The sequence below is a fragment of the Macaca mulatta genome, chromosome 8 (assembly GCF_049350105.2).
Source record: "Macaca mulatta isolate MMU2019108-1 chromosome 8, T2T-MMU8v2.0, whole genome shotgun sequence".
NCBI lineage: Eukaryota > Metazoa > Chordata > Mammalia > Primates > Cercopithecidae > Macaca > Macaca mulatta.
The window spans coordinates 91,099,741-91,115,796 of record NC_133413.1 but is presented as its reverse complement, the minus strand read 5'-3'; the positions used below and the strand labels follow the sequence as shown (position 1 = coordinate 91,115,796).

At 42.4% G+C, this 16,056-nt stretch overlaps 1 non-coding gene and 1 pseudogene across 1 annotated transcript; both read left to right on the top strand.

The window, feature by feature from the left end:
• The first annotated feature begins 2,274 nt into the window (after positions 1-2,274).
• Positions 2,275-14,642, top strand: LOC100424884 (mitochondrial nicotinamide adenine dinucleotide transporter SLC25A51-like; annotated as a pseudogene).
• LOC114680540 (U2 spliceosomal RNA) lies at positions 12,704-12,898 on the top strand. Its single transcript, XR_003732751.1, has one exon. It is a non-coding gene; the product is annotated as a U2 spliceosomal RNA (small nuclear RNA).
• Positions 14,643-16,056: the final 1,414 nt, after the last annotated feature.

Genomic DNA, 16,056 nt, shown 5'->3' with positions numbered 1-16,056 from the left:
CACATGCCTGTAGTCCCAGTTACTCTGAAGGCTGAGGTGGGAGGACCAACTGAGCCCCCAAGTTCAAAGCTACAGTCAGCTGTGATTGCATCACTGTGCTCTACCCCGGGCAACAGAGCAAGACCTTGTCTCAAAAGAAAGAAAGAGAGAAAAGGGAGAGAAAGAGGAAGGAAGGAAGGTCATCAACTAAGGTAAACTGAGGATATCTCTGTTGCTCAAAATCTAAAGTACCTAACAATCGAGGTTGAGATCTTTCCCTTGATTGGCACTCCCAAAATATTATTTAATAATATTACTCCTTTACCTCATAACCTTAACTATTATTCCATACCTCTTATTGTATCCTTTACAAAACATGGTTGACAAAATTAGGGCCCAACACTTGTTTTTGCTTGCCCTGTTTTGAATATCTTCGCTGTCATTTATTTTCCATGTAGAACTGAAGTAGTGTAGCCATAAACATAATCATCCCCTTTGACCTGGGAATTCCATCCCTGAGAATTTTGTCCCAGAAAATAACTCAGAAGAAGACAGAACAAATGCAAATGATCCTCATTACCACATTACTCATGTAATTCCATAGTTTTGCCTGTACTCAAGCACAGCACTACAAGAAATAAAGCAATCCTATTACTGGCCCATCACAAAAGCAAATGGCCCCCAGAAGATGGTGAACATATTTCCTCAGTTTCCATCTAGACATCGTAGAGGGCAACTGTTGCTTTTACCTGGCCAGCATTCATTCCTCTTTCTTCTGGTGACACCACCTTGAGTTTGCTTTGAACAATTACCCCTCTGCCATTGTACACAGGCTACAAGTGACTGTCCAAGAACCCTGACCTCCCCTGGCCAAGCCCAGCTAAACCAGTGACTGAGGCTAATTTATCCTGAGGGTCTAATGCTGGAGAATGGCCATTAGTTCCTTCCCCCTGGCGCTCTGAAACTTCTCTATTTCTGCTCTAAGTCTAGTTCATGCATTTATTTTTAAATCTTGTGACCTACGCATATTTTTTCTTTCCTTTTTTTTTTTTTTTTTGTGGTGAAGGAGACAGGGTCTCACTTTGTCACCCAGGCTGGAGTGCAGTGGTGTGATCATAGTTCACAGCAGCCTCAACCTCCTTGGGCTCAAGCAATCCTCCCACCTCAGCCTCCAGAGTAGCTGGGACCACAGGCACAAGCCACTGTGCCTGGCTAATTTTTTTATTTTTTGTAGAGACAGGGTCTCACTATGTTGCCTAAGCTGGTCTCAAACTCCTGGACTCAAGTGATTCTCCCACCTTGGCCTCCCAAAGTTCTGGGATTATAGGCCTGAGCCACCATGGCCAGCCCCATATTTTTTCAACACTTAAGTTATCTGTATTTGGTTTATTTTTTTGTTTGTTTGTTTTTAAGACAGGGTCTCACTCTCTGTTGCCCAGGCAGGAGTATGATCTTGGCTCACTGCAGCCTCAACCTGCCAAGCTCAAGTGATCCTCCCACCTCAGCCTCTTGAATAGCTGGGACTACAGGCATGCACCATCGTGCCCAGCTAATTTTTGTATTTTTTGTAGAGATGGGGGTCTCCCTACATTGCCCAGGCTGGTCTTAAACCCCTGGGCTCAAGTGATCCCTCCACCTAGGCCTCCAAAATGCTGGGATTATAGGTGTGAGCCACCACACCCAGCCTAGTTTCTATTTTATGAAACCATAAAACCCTCACTGTCCATCCAGATTCTTCCATGAATACGTTTCCAAAATTTTTTTTTCTACATTTTCCCTCCTTCTTTGTCTTTTAAAAAAATGTTTCCTCTTCCTTTCCTCCAGAGTACATGTTTCTTTTTGCATTACCCATAAAGTGAAAGCATCTCCAACCTGACAGAAGTAGCAGGTCCTTACCATGCTTCATGGGGGAAGCATTTGCCTTTGAGATTCTTCAGAGGAGAACAATTACCAGAAAAACAAGCCTTTCTCTTTCTGACATCGACTACCTCTCACAACAAATTTTTAAAGTATTCTACTAACAGTTCTCTTTATTCTGTCTATAAAATATCTTCTCTCACTGAAGGTGAAAAGGGAAAGAAAAAATGGGCGTGAAGGTAAAAGAAAATCCCATCTTGGAAACGGATGCCTGGAGAACAGAAATCTAGTTATCAAAATTGACTCAAGAAGAGAGAACCTAACAGAAGAATAACAATGGAAGAAATTGGGAACATTATTAAAAAGCTATCATCCTGCCAAACTCCAGGCTCAGATGATATTGCAGGTTAAAAAAAAAGTCCTTCATGAAAAAGAAAGCTCTTAAGCAACATGATGGATTCAGAGGCTCATGAAAAGAGGCCACCAATACTAACATCTTCAAAACAAGATGTATCACCTCATATTACAAATGTTGGTGAAATGAAGCATTATTTGTGTGGCTGTTGTGCAGCCTTCAACAATTTCACAATCACATTTCCCATTCAGAATGTGCTCTTTTGACAACAGCTGTATAGCATCAAAACCCGTGATGTAAAACTTCATTTGAGAAGGGATGGATTTTGAAGCTTGTATCGTGGAATCCTTCCCCCTTGATGCAGAAGACAACTATATTTGCACTTATGTTTGGTCTGTATGAGGATTTATCCTGCCTTCTCCACAAGCATGTCAGTGCTCCAGAGTTTTGCACCCGTGGTGTGGCAGCAGTGCTTTCAGGGACAACAGAAGCAACTTTCACTCCACTGGAAAGAGTTCAGACATTGCTTCAAGACCACAAGCATCATGACACACTTACCAACACTTATCAGGCTTTCAAGGCACTGAAACGTCACAGAATTGGAGAGTATTATTGAGGCTGCATCATGACAAATTTACCAACATTTACCAAGCTTTCAAGGCACTGAAATGTCATGGAATTGGAGAGTATTTCTGAGGCTTGGTGCCCATTCTTTTCCGGAATGGACTCAGCAATGTCTTGTTTTTCAGCCTTCAAGGTCCCATTAAGGAGCATCTGCCTACCGCAATGACTCGCACTGCTCATTTGGTCAATGATTTTATCTGTGGAGGTCTATTTGGTGCCATGTTGGGATTCTTGTTTTTTCCAATTAATGTTGTAAAGACTTGCATACAGTCTCAGATTGGTGGGGAATTTCAGTCTTTCCCCAAGGTTTTCCAAAACATCTGGCTGGAATGGGACAGAAAACTGATGATCTTTTCAGAGGTGCCCATCTGAATTACCATCGGTCCCTTATTTCTTGGGACATAATCAGTGCAACTTAAGAGTTCTTGTTAAAGGTTATATGCAAAAAAAAAAAAAAAAAAAAATCAGCTAAGTGCCATTTATCAACTGAATAGACCTTCTAAGAAGAATGCAGTTTGGACTCTTTCTAATTGGCCAAATACAAGTTGGTGTCATAACTCCAAGCTACAGTGAGTTATGGGCAGAGCTGTTTTCCTTAAGCATCAACAAAACAGAATAAAAAGTTACAATAGGAAAAAAAAATCCCATCTTGCCGCATTTGGAAGAGAGTAAATTAGAAATAATGTAAGTGTCTAAGAGATTGGTACAAGAACATCTACTTACTCAACAAAGCTATTAAAAATAATTATTACAAGTCCAGGCGCGGTGGCTCAAGCCTGTAATCCCAGCACTTTGGGAGGCCGAGGCGGGTGGATCACCAAAGGTCAGGAGTTTAAGACCAACCTGGCCAATATGGTGAAACCCCGTCTCTACTAAAAATACAAAAAATTAGCCAGGCATGGTGGTGGGCGCCTGTAATCCCAGCTACTCAGGAAGCTGAGGCAGGAGAATCACTTCAACCCGGGATGGGGAGGTTGCAGTAAGCCAAGATCGAGCTCCTGCACTCCAACCTGGGCAACAAGAGTGAAACTCCGTCTCAAAAAAATAAAAATAAAAAATAATTATTAAACCATATACCAGATAGTTATTACACCATAACCAAACAGAACCCCAATACTTACCAAATAGAACACTCGCTATAACAGCAAGAATTCCCCAAGGAAAAGAAATAAATACAAGATGGAGCATGAAAAATCAGCCATAAGCAAAAATGGCTGCCTTGGTGGCACACTACAAAAACTAAAAACCTCTTATAGAAGGGCAAGAAACTTCCTCATAGAAGAAGGAGACTGCCAAGAGAGCGATTAAAATCCATGAACAAGGGCCAGGCGCGGTGGCTCAAGCCTGTAATCCCAGCACTTTGGGAGGCCGATATGGGCGGATCACGAGGTCAAGAGATCGAGACCATCCTGGCTAACACGGTGAAACCCCGTCTCTACTAAGAAATACAAAAAACTAGCCGGGCGAGGTGGCTGGCGCCTGTAGTCCCAGCTACTCGGGAGGCTGAGGCCGGAGAATGGCGTGAACCCGGGAGGCGGAGCTTGCAGTGAGCTGAGATCCGGCCACTGCACTCCAGCCTGGGCTACAGAGCGAGACTCCGTCTCAAAAAAAAAAAAAAAAAATCCATGAACAAGCGAATTCTTAAACTCTACTAGCTTTCGTTTTATATCTTCCCAGCCCAACTTTGTCCCCACTTTTTCTAGGAACAAATTTGTGCAAGGTAACTGACCTGGACTGGAATCCTCACAGAACCTTCTTCCTGCCTGCTGTGATGGTCTAGGGATGAGCTTGTGACTCAACTAGGGAGATGTTTCTTCTGGAGCCAATAGGAAATCCTGTTACTTCTTTGATTTTAAGCTATACTCATGTAACCTCAGCTTGGTCAGCAGCCATCCCACCTTATGGAGGAGTCTGAGAGAATGATCAGGGATAAGCCAATCCTAGGATGCAGGAGCCGTCCCCAAGTGTCTGCAGCTGCCCTCAGTCTCGCAGCACAGCAGTTCTGTGATACCTTCCATCAAAGCCTCATTTATCCTTAAATTGGATGAGATTCTGTCACAGGTGAGACTCCCACCTGATACCATCATCCACCTAAACAAACAGTGGCCAAATGCATCTCTGGAATCATTGTCATTTCCAGAGTATTTGCATGACTTTTAGTACCCGGTAATTTCAAGCTGGGTGGAGGTCTAAAGTGACTCATGTGCATAGCTAAATGCCTTAGCTAAGCACAGCTAAGACACAATTAAGACACATGCAAGCAAAAATCCAAGGAGCTATTTGGGTCCACACCTAGAAATTCTCTTATAAATTAACCCCCTTTTCTCTTCTTGGGCCGTGCAAAACCACAATATCTTCAGAATCTTGCCTACACAAATGGCGTTTATACTACCATACAGAAATCATTTATTATGTTTAAAAGATGATGTATTGGCCAAGCGCAGTGGCTCACACTTGTAATCCCAGCACTTTGGGAGGCTGAGGCGGGTGGTTCATTTGAGCCTAGGAGTTCAAGACCAGCCTGGCCAACATGGTGAAATTCCATCTCTAATAAAAATACTAAAAATTAGCTGGGCATGGTGGTGCGTGTCTGTCGTCCCAGCTACTTGGGAGACTGAGGCGGGAGGATTGCTTAAGGCAGGAGGGCTGCAGTGAGCCCCGATCATGTGACTGTACTCCAGCCTGGGTGACAGTGAGACCCTGTCTCAAAAATAATAATAATAATGCACTAAAGAAAAAAGCCTCAAAATTAATTGGCGTCTATCTCCAGGACAGCTGTCCCTTTTTTTTTTTTTTTTTTTTTTTTTTTTTTGCCTGGTCTGGAGTTGTCATTCTGTATAGCAAGGGCCACACCTAAATGGCCCTTATGGACACAAACGCCAAGGTCAATAAAGAGTGAGAAAGGTAGGCTGATAATTTGAAAAGAGAGTAAAAATAACTTCTGTCTGCTTCAAGCCTTTAACTGTGGGATCAGGCCAAGTTTACTTAAACCTCAGGGGCAATGTTTAAAATAAGATTCACTGTGTGTGTTTTAAGTTGCAACTGTCAAAAATTATTTACTTAATTCAAATTTGCTATTTAAAGATATGAGAGGACAAGCAATTGTGACAGCTATCTGGAGTGCCATAGGTTATCCTAAGATTTTATATTGTCTGAACATAAGTTTTTTTTTTTCTTTTTATCTTTTTCCTTTTTTTTTTTTTTTTTAATAAGACGGGGTCTTGCTCTGTCACCCAGGCTGGAGCGCAGTGGTGTGATCTTGGCTCACTGCAACCTCCACTTCCCGGTTTTGAGCAATTCTCCTGCCTCAGCCTCCCAAGTAGTTGGGACTATAGGCACACACCACCGCGCCCGGCTAATTTTTGTTATTTTTAGTAGCCACAGGGTTTCACCATATTGGTCAGGCTGGTCTCGAACGCCTGACCTCAGGTGATCTGCCCACCTTGGCCTCCCAAAGTGCTGGAATTACAGGCATGGGCCACCCGCCCGGCCATATTGTCTGAACATAAGTTTAATGCAAGGTGGAAAATGAAAGGGAAAATAAAACAGAGGGAAAACCCATTTAGAATGAGTAATAATAGATGAACTTTATGAAATTATCAGTAGCTCTGATAATAGGCATATTTTATGACTTTCTACAACATTCAAAAAATGTTTTATAAACATATACATGTATATGTGTGTATGTGTAAAGACAGAGAGAGAGTTAATTTTATGTGTCAGCTTCACTGTACCACATCCTCAGTTGTTTGGTCAAACATTAGTCTGGATGTTTCTATGAAGGTGTTTTTTAGAAGTTATTAACTTCTAAATCAGTAGATGTGAACAAAGCAGATTACCCTCCATAATATGGGTGGGCCTCATCTAATCAGTTTAAAGCCTTAAAAGCAAAACACTGAGGTCCCCTAACGAGAAGGAATTCTGCCTTCAGACTCGAGCTGCAACATCAACTCTCGCTGGAATTTCCAGCCTGCTGCCCTGCCCTGCATATTTTAGACTTGCCAGCCCCCATAACTGCGTGAGCCAATTCCTTAAAATACCTCCCCACTGCCCTCTGCCTCTCTCTATATATATCCTATTGGTTCTGTTTCTGTGGAGAACCCTGACTAATCTAATAGATGTGTGTGTGTGTGTTTGTGTGTGTGTGTGTGTGCGCGCCACAAATTTATATTCCAAAGGTGTAAAGTCAGGCTCTGGAGTAGAATACTTTGACAGACTCTATATGAAACTAGGAAAGTATGGAAAGACAAAATAATACAGGACAGAGGTTAGAACTTTACATGTAATTTTGGCCAGGAGCGGTGGCTCACGCCTGTCATCTCAGAACTTTGGGAGGCCGAGGCGGGTGGGTCACTTGAGCTCAAGAGTTCCAGACCAACCTGGTCAACATGCAGAAACCCTCTCTCTACAAAATATACAAAAATTACCCAGGTGTGGTAGTGCACGTCTGTAATCCCAGCTACTAGGGAAGCTGAGGTGGGAGGATCCCTTGAACGCAGGAGGCAAAGGTTGCAGTGAGCTGAGATCATGCCACTGAATTCCAGCGTGGGTGACAGAGCAAGACTCCGTCTAAAAAATAAAGAACTTTACATCTAATTGTATTTGAATCCTTCACTTCAGTTGAATTAATAACACAATGCAGGGATTTGTTTTAATAGTAGAGTTCCAAGTGATTTGCTTCACAGTTTCTCTAGAATTAAAGCCACTTCTGTTCTGAAAGGGAAACATCGACTTTAGATTTTGCTTCCTGTTAAAGCAGCTTACACCTGTTGATTTCCACAGCAAAGTGGTATTTATTTGGGGTATAGACAGGGCTTCTCAAACTTTAGTGTGCATATAGATCACCTGGGGAGCCTCTTAAAGTGTAGATTCTAACCCCTTGGGTCTGGGGTGGGGCCAGGAGTCTGCATTTTTAACAAGCTCCCAGGTGGTACCAGTGCTGTTGGTCTGGGGCCCATACCTTGAAAAACAGAGAACTAGAGCAGTGGTCCTCCCGCTGGAGTGCGCATCAGAATCACCTGCAGGGCTTGTTCAATAGCTGACTGCTGGGTCCCACCCCAAAGTTTCTGGTTCCCAGGTGCTGCCAATGCTGCTGATCGGGGGCCACACTTTAAGAAACACAAGCTAGTAATGTTTCCCTTATCATGAGAATGGCACTTTTAAAACTACCAGTTCCCATGTTCCTCTCTTCAGGAGTCTGATTCAGTAAATTTAGGGCAAACCCAGGAATCCATGTTCTTAACAAGCACCCTAGATTGCTCGTTGAAACGTGAAATCCTAAGCCAAAGAGTTGTCTCAATCCTGATGGTCTTCAAAATGTGTCATTACAGAAGTACGAACCCCACCTGGACGCCCTAACGCCCACCTCTGGATGTGGGGGATAGTATCTATTAATACATATTTTTAACATGTTATTCTGACATTTCAACGAGCTGACAGCCACTGAACTGGAGCCACAGCCCCCAATTCTGACTGCATATTAGAGATTTTTTAAAGTCCTCATTCCCTTCATTATCACCAGCCCCAGGTTCTCATTGAATTAGCCTAGGGTGGGATCCTGGTTGGTTGGTTTGTTTTTTTAATACTCCCAAAGTTCAGTGACGGCTGAGAACACTGTATTGGAGCTTCAGCCTCTGGTAAGCTTCAGGACAAATTAGCCCCTTCTTCCGTGAGGGTTCCTTCTCTCCTAAAACCCAGAGCAGACTGAGCAAAGCAGCCCATCCACTCCTCCTCCCCTCTTGTGCACACCCTGGACACACTTGGTCTTCTAGGGGAGGACACTTCTCTGGCAAGAAGCACCCCTGAACCCTCTCTGACCATAGCATTTCAAAGTAAGTGAAAAAGGTGACCTCCTCCATTTCAAAATCAGGCCAAAACTCATTCATTTATTGATTCGTTTACAATATCTATTATGCTCCTATTATGATCCAAGCACCCAATGACAGGTTGCAAATATAACTAACAAGTCCCTGTTTTTAAGGAGCTGACAATCTGGTAAAAGATTCAAGCACAGGCCAAGCATGGTGGCTCACGCCTGTAATCCCAGCACTTTGGGAGGCCAAGGCGGGCAGATCACGAGGTCAGGAGTTCAAGACCAGCCTGACCAATGTGGTGAAACCCCATCTCTACTAAAAATACAAAAATTAGCAAGGCGTGGTGACACACACCTGTAATCCCAACCACTCAGGAGACTGAGGCAGGAGAATTGCTTGAACCCGGGAGGTGGAAGTTGCAGTGAGCCGAGATTGCGCCATTGTACTCAAGTCTGGGCGACAGAGCAAGACTCCATTTCAAAAAAAAAAAAAAAACATTCAAGCAAATGAATACTCCTTTGACTCACATCAACATTCCTATTTTCTGAAATTTAGGTGACAGAAGGGGGCACTCTAAACTTCCCTTCAGCATTAAAGAGATGACAACAGGTGTGTAACCTACTCTGCCTTCTTCCAGGTGCAAGCCCCCACCCACCACACCGGGAAGTAACTGTGTCATTTAATAACCCTGCTGACCAGATGTGTCCTTTGATTGCTGTTCCAATGGAGATATGTCTCCATTATAGAGATAGTTAGATGTGTAAACAGACAGAGATAGATAGATAGATAGATAGATAGATAGATAGATAGATAGATAGATAGATAGCTGGATCGATACACACACACGCAGCAGGACAGGAAGTTGATTCTAATTTGACATAGGCAGTTCTGTTTTCTGCCGTTTTCCCATAAACTGAAATACCCACAGGAAGAACTGTTGCTGTATCCCAGAACATACGCTACCCTGGTGATGAGTCCAGAAATGGCCACAATCCACCAAGGGGCCTGACACTGTCTGAGCCAAAGGTTCCTCCCTGCTGCTGCTCTCGAAGCCACCTTTTCATCGTAGACGTAAGTCAGGGAATAACAGCATCTTGTTGGTGCGGGAATGGCCAGACTGAACTCATGAGCAATTGCTCACACAGTGAGAGCATCTCGGGTTCCTGATACCAGAAGTCATCAATCAGTCAGCTGTTCGGTCATTTTTGGTTAAAAGTACATAAAATATTTCCCAGTGCTTCTCATCATCCCTCTTAATAGAAACGTTTCTACTGATTACCCACAGCCATGTCATCAAACGAACCACAGTTGGCTGTTAACATCTGGAGGGGAGGGTATTGGCGAGCAGAGTTTTAATTTACTTAAGAGTTTTCTTTAATGAATCTCATTTTGGCAGGAGGAAGTCAGGAGCAGGCATCATAACACCATCTAATCTGCCACAAGCTTTTTAAAGTTGCTGTTTTTCCCTTTCCTCAATCAATCCATTTATTCCTTTCAACATCCCCAAAGGGTCAAGACCCTGAAGCTAGAAAAAAATAATATATTATGTGGCTTGCTTTTCTTTCAGTGAAAAATGTTTCCCATTGCTTTCTCTTAATTTACTGTTTTCCCCCTCTAAATTGAAGAGTTTGTGACTAGCTGAAGGGTCTAGCTTAGCTGTAACATTTAATACACACAGTCTTAAGACTTTGCTGCAAAGCAAATTAATTTTCTAGGAAAATTGACAAGATTAACAAGTCTCCACTGAAGTCAGTTTCCAATGAGCAAAGCAGAACTCTGTTAGATGACCTCTCAACTTCTTCAGCTTCTTTCTGGGTTGGATGAATTTTGATTTTATTTGTGGGAAACTTTTCTTTTATGAAATGAGATTTCCTGTTGTACAAGAATAAAGTCAATGGTGTGAATGGAGATGTCGCTCAGCTGCTTGCCTGCTGTAAAACCTGGACAAGTTACCTAAGCTCTGTAAGCCTCAGCGCCTCGTCAGTAAAATAAAGCCAGGATAGCACTGACATTGCGGGCTTATACTGAGGATTAAATGACAGTGGCTGGACATGGGGCTGAGTGTCCTGCTTGGCTTGGCTCTAGAGTAAACATTCAGGAAATGGTTGCTGCTAATATTTTACTGCTGTTATTTTTGGGACTAGTAAGGTAGGGTTTGGATGAAGTAACATACAGGCAACTATTTATTTACTTTTCTTTTGATTAATATTTGTATCCTAAGTTGTCAGATCACAGCTATCTGCTTGTACATATGATCTTTTCAGCAGCTAGATCTTTGGGTGAATTTGGAAGGTGGTTCAGAGAGGCACAGGCCTCCTTTGCCAATGTGGGAAAGAGAGCTGGTTGTCAGGGAGATGTAGCAGTTCACACATGAGGAGCACTCCATCGTACTTTACCTCGAAGTGGAAAAATTTTTCTTTACTCCTTTGTATAGAAGCAAAATAACAGTGTTGAAGCTTTAAAATATTGTAGAAAATGTTACCCTTTAATTTTTTAATGATGACCCTTAAATGAAGAAAGGGGAAGATGGCCAAAAAGTGTGACGTTCCGAGTGTGAGTTCCGTTTCTGTTACCAATTGGTAACCTTGAGCAAGACTATTTCCTAGTCAATAAAGTGAGGAATAATAATATTCAATTGGACTTTACCATTTTGGGGTAAAAAAAATGAGTTACATCATTTGAAAGAGCTTTATACATTTTTAAGTTATAATATTTGAAAGAAATGTAATAGTAACAAAAGTAATTTGCCATTGACTATCCAAAGAAGAAATTCTATTTTGCATGGTGACGTTGTTCCCAATTTTTACATGATTTTTCAAGAGGAAAATGGATGGCTCTACTGTGCACAAAACTGTGATGCCCAGGGTTGCCTTAGCTATCGATCCAAGCAGATGGAGAAGAATTAATGGATTCTCAAAGCTGGGGTCACAAGCAGGTGTCACCAGGAAATTCTGCGCTGCTGCCTAAAGACAAGAGGCAAAGATGATAAACTAGAGGAGAGAGAAAGGGGCAGCCAATCCTCTAAGGTGTCTTGAAGGGTCAGAGAGTCTAAGGTGAGGGTAAACTGTAAATAACATTTCCTGGATAGCATAGCTGAATTTGTGGTTTTGTGGCAGGGTGTTAAAATGAAAACCTCACGCAATTCAACTTAAGTTTGATGATAACAAAAAAGTTTCTATTTTTTGTACCATTTGCAATCACACAGATACCTTTGCTTTCATAACAGTTTCTCTATTATTTCTTCCTTTCCAACATCCTTCACCCCTTATAAAATCTACCTTGGGAGAGTTTGTTGGCTTTCTTAAAGTCATTACTATAGACAAGGTAAATACAGTTTAGCAAAACACTTCACACCTCTCTCTCAAAAAGAAAACTATTTTATTTTATTTTTTTAAAAAAAGGAAAATCGGTCCCATGATGAAGTCTAGAAATTATACTGGCTTTTTAATTAAACATTTTGGTTTTCTTCCTCACAAAATTAATACTTTATACATTCAGTTTAACTGCTAAAGAAAATATACACTGATCCATACTGCCAGATAAAAGTAGTCTACATGGACAAATGACAGAGCATAAGGCCAACAGTCAATCAGAAAGATCAATAGGTGTATATTGTCACACGTTCACAGACATGCTCCAGGCCTCGATGAACCAAAGCAGCTGAATTATTATCTGACTCGCTGTCGCCATACCTCCTGAGCCTATATAAACACATAAGGTCACAGTAATATTAATTCCAAATGGCAGTAGCTCCTAGCACCTCCAGTGTAACACCAGGACCTTAGCCACTCTTCCCAAATCTCCCTTGGTCATTTCTGGGAGTCTCCAGAGTGATGTCTCAGGCATGTTCTGTAACAAATCCACCCGTGTTTGCCTGCTCCTGCTGTCGCTGCTGGCTATCCACTGGGACTTCATACTAGACTGCGGGCCCAAATGGAGAACAGGCACATGTATCTCCTTCCACTGTTCTTGGCCCTTCTATCCTCCTATTTCCTCAACAAAAGAAGCAAGAGAAACTAACAAAAACTTTCTCCTCCTTAAATTGAAAAAAAAAAAAAAAAAAGGCTCATTGTTTTTGGCCTTTTGGCCTTTGGCTAAGATCAAGTGTAGTATCTTAGTGAATATCTACAGTTAATATCTGATATGTCCTCTATCTGAGTACAATATACTAAGTGGATTTTCTGCAGCAAGGAGATGGAATAGGAGCTTGCTCCGTTCACCTGACTCATCAACCTGGTGTTGCAGTACTTCCAAAAACGGTGCACTCCTCCCACAAAAAAAAAAAAAAAAAAAAAACAGGCTCTAGAATATCAAATGTATCAGTCAAAATAGGCCAAGTTATGCAGCAGAAACAACTGGAAATAATAGCAGTGAAGCACGGCAAAATATTTACTTCTTGTGTCTTCTATGTGTGTGATGCAGGTGTGAGGGGCTGTCTGCCCATCTGAGTCATCCAGGAAGCCAAGCTGACAGAGGCTCCATCTCTAAATGCTCCATGGGGGGCTGGGCGTGGTGGCTCACGCCTGTAATCCCAGCACTTTGGGAGGCCGAGGCAGGTGGATAACAAGGTCAGGAGATCGAGACCATCCTGGCTAACACGGTGAAACCCCATCTCTACTAAAAAATACAAAAAATTAGCCGGGGGTGGTGGCGGGCGCCTGTAGTCCCAGCTACTCAGGAGGCTGAGGCAGGAGAATGGTGTGAACCCGGGAGGCAGAAATTGCAGTGAGCCAAGATTGCGCCACTGCAGTCCAGCCTGGGCGACAGAGCGAGACTCCACCTCAAAAAAAAAAAAAAAAAAAAAAAATTAGCCGGGCATGGGGGTGCACGCATGTAGTCCCAGTTACTCAGGAGGCTGAGGCAGGAGAATCGCTTGAACCCAGGAGGCAGAGATTGCAGTGAGCCTCTGCAACTCTGCACTCCATGCCACTGCACTCCAGCCTGGGTGACACAGCAAGACTCCATCTTAAAAAAATAAATGCTTCATGTCTTCTGTGGCCAGGCTTCTAACTAAAGGCTGCTTACACGTGACACAAATTACTTATGAACACATTTTATCAGCCAAAGGATATCCCATGCTTAGCCTTAAGGGAACAAAAAGTACAATCCTACCACATGCTTGGGAGGAGAGAATCAGAACGTTTGTGAATAGTGCTGACGATCACCAAAGGCACCCATTCCAATTGATGTTCAACCCCTGCGAGGTGTGCACAAGAGCAAACTCTGAACCAGAGTCTCAGTTCAGCTGCAGCTCTTGCTATGCTTAGGAGATAGTAAAATCACTTACTTTGGAAATTGAATCTGTCATCCTAATTTTGTAGGTACCTGCTTTGTAGGCCTTACATAACCTTGTGGGACCAGGGGACCCACACTTAACTGAGAAGAGATATGCTTCCATATTCAAAATTTCACTTCCAAGACCCAAAGAGTACACATACCTTGGAATTTGATCCAGAAAAAAAAAAAAAAGGTATTTTTTACTTTCTATTGTGTGTTGTGAAACAGCCACACCTACATTTAGGAGTTGTCACAGTTTCTGAGCATCTGAGATAACATTACCACACAGTCTTTAATTCTGTTGCCTCTTATCCTCACACCTGCTCTGTTAGAAAGGTATCTCCATTTGCAGATGAGAATTGGGGTGATGAATAATTTGCTCCTGTTTGCCGTTCCCTGTATTTTTCAGTTTGGCCTTACTGGCACATTGACCTTACTGACATATTTTGTTCTTCAGTGGGCCCTATTGTCTTTCTTCTTCTCTTTCTCCTTTGCTCTCCCTTTATTGTTGTTTGTTTGTTGTTCAGAGAACACATTTTGCAGCCAATCCTAGACCTCTGTCCTGATTGGCTTTTTCTTTCCAGGCCTCAAGCATCTCCTGTCTGGCTCCACCTACCTTCATCCTGATACTGCAGGTAGGCATCTCCTTGACACCAGCTCCAGAGCCCAGGAGCTGCTCTGCCCAAGATCCACCAGGCTCCTTTCTACCAGCAGACCCAGGTGTGAATGCAGGTTAAATCCCTTACAAAGTGTACAATGTTGAGATTGTATACACTTCAGCCTGACACAGGAATATTAGGGTCATAGGAAGGATACCCTTGCCCTGGCCTGCAGGGAGGGCTAGTGTCAGGATGAGAGGAGAGAAGGAATATAAAAGGACTTCTGCAAATCTGAAGGCATCAAACGACGACCAATGTTAGTTTACTTTCCTTGCGTCCCGTGATGTCCCTAGGCACCCCTCCCTCTGAACCTTCACAGCACCCTTTTTCCAATCTAGTTCTTATCCCCCTGTGCTGAAATTGCCCCTTGACTTGTAAATCTTAAGGCACTTGTGAGTGTCTTAGGGCCAAGGACTCTGTCTAATTGCACTCGGTGCATGCGGTAGGTCCTCAATGAATGATTGCTGAATGAATGAACCAAAGACCCTCTCCAAACTCCCAGTCCAAAGGGCTAAAGTTAAAAGAAACTAACTAAACCCTTTTGGGGGTCTTAATAACAATAGGGCAAGTACGTTCATGTAAATTGGTAAATGAAACCTTTCTGAGAAATGTTTATAACCTTTTAAATGTATAACTTGCAATACTCATGGTTTGTGGGGATTCTATTCAGTAGTCTGGAGAGAGAGAAAGAACTAGAATTCAGGATGTGTCCAGGCCCCTAACTTTCCAGGTTCCCCTTTTATCCAAAATAATACATCCACCTGGAATCCTGCTTTCGGGTGTAAAAGATGCCCATCTGAGGAGTTAGTCACTTGGCATGTTGAAACTTCAGATACTCCAGCGTTCAAGACTTGGGTGTCTCGTAGGAGTCCCAAATTAGCCTGTTGCTAAGTATGGACATACACAAAACTCCCCTTTACGTAACGGAGCATTAACGCCTACTTTATCTCCTACCTCATCATCTGTCACAGTCAAAAAATGGCAGCACAAATTCAAATTCCAAGGAAATTTTAAAAAAACGTACATTGCATAGGAATCCCCTTTGAAAGCATCACCTAAAGAAAACTCCTTTGAGCTGTCTTCTGGATTAGGTAAAGTGGGACAGAAAAAGGACAGAAATAAGTGAATTCTGTGGATCCAAAAACCCTTTAAAAAGTTATTTGGGTGAGTAATATCCTGTATCCCACACCTGTTTGGAATAGCTCAAATCCAAAAGTCTTGAGAATATTTCAGATTCAAATTCTGAAAGCTTGAAATTATATTGGTATTATTTCCATATAGGAAGAAGCAATATATTTTCTGCCAAAATATGCGTAAAATTCCCCCTCTCCCTACTTCTAATTTTCTGCCCATGAAACCAATCTACTTTTGTACGGTACCTGTTTATATGTTCTAGGGAAATGTTAAACCATTTTGAAATATAGACTTGTTTTAAGTTTAAGAAATGTTTATTCTAAATAGCCAGCACTTTCTACAAATATGGGTAATAATC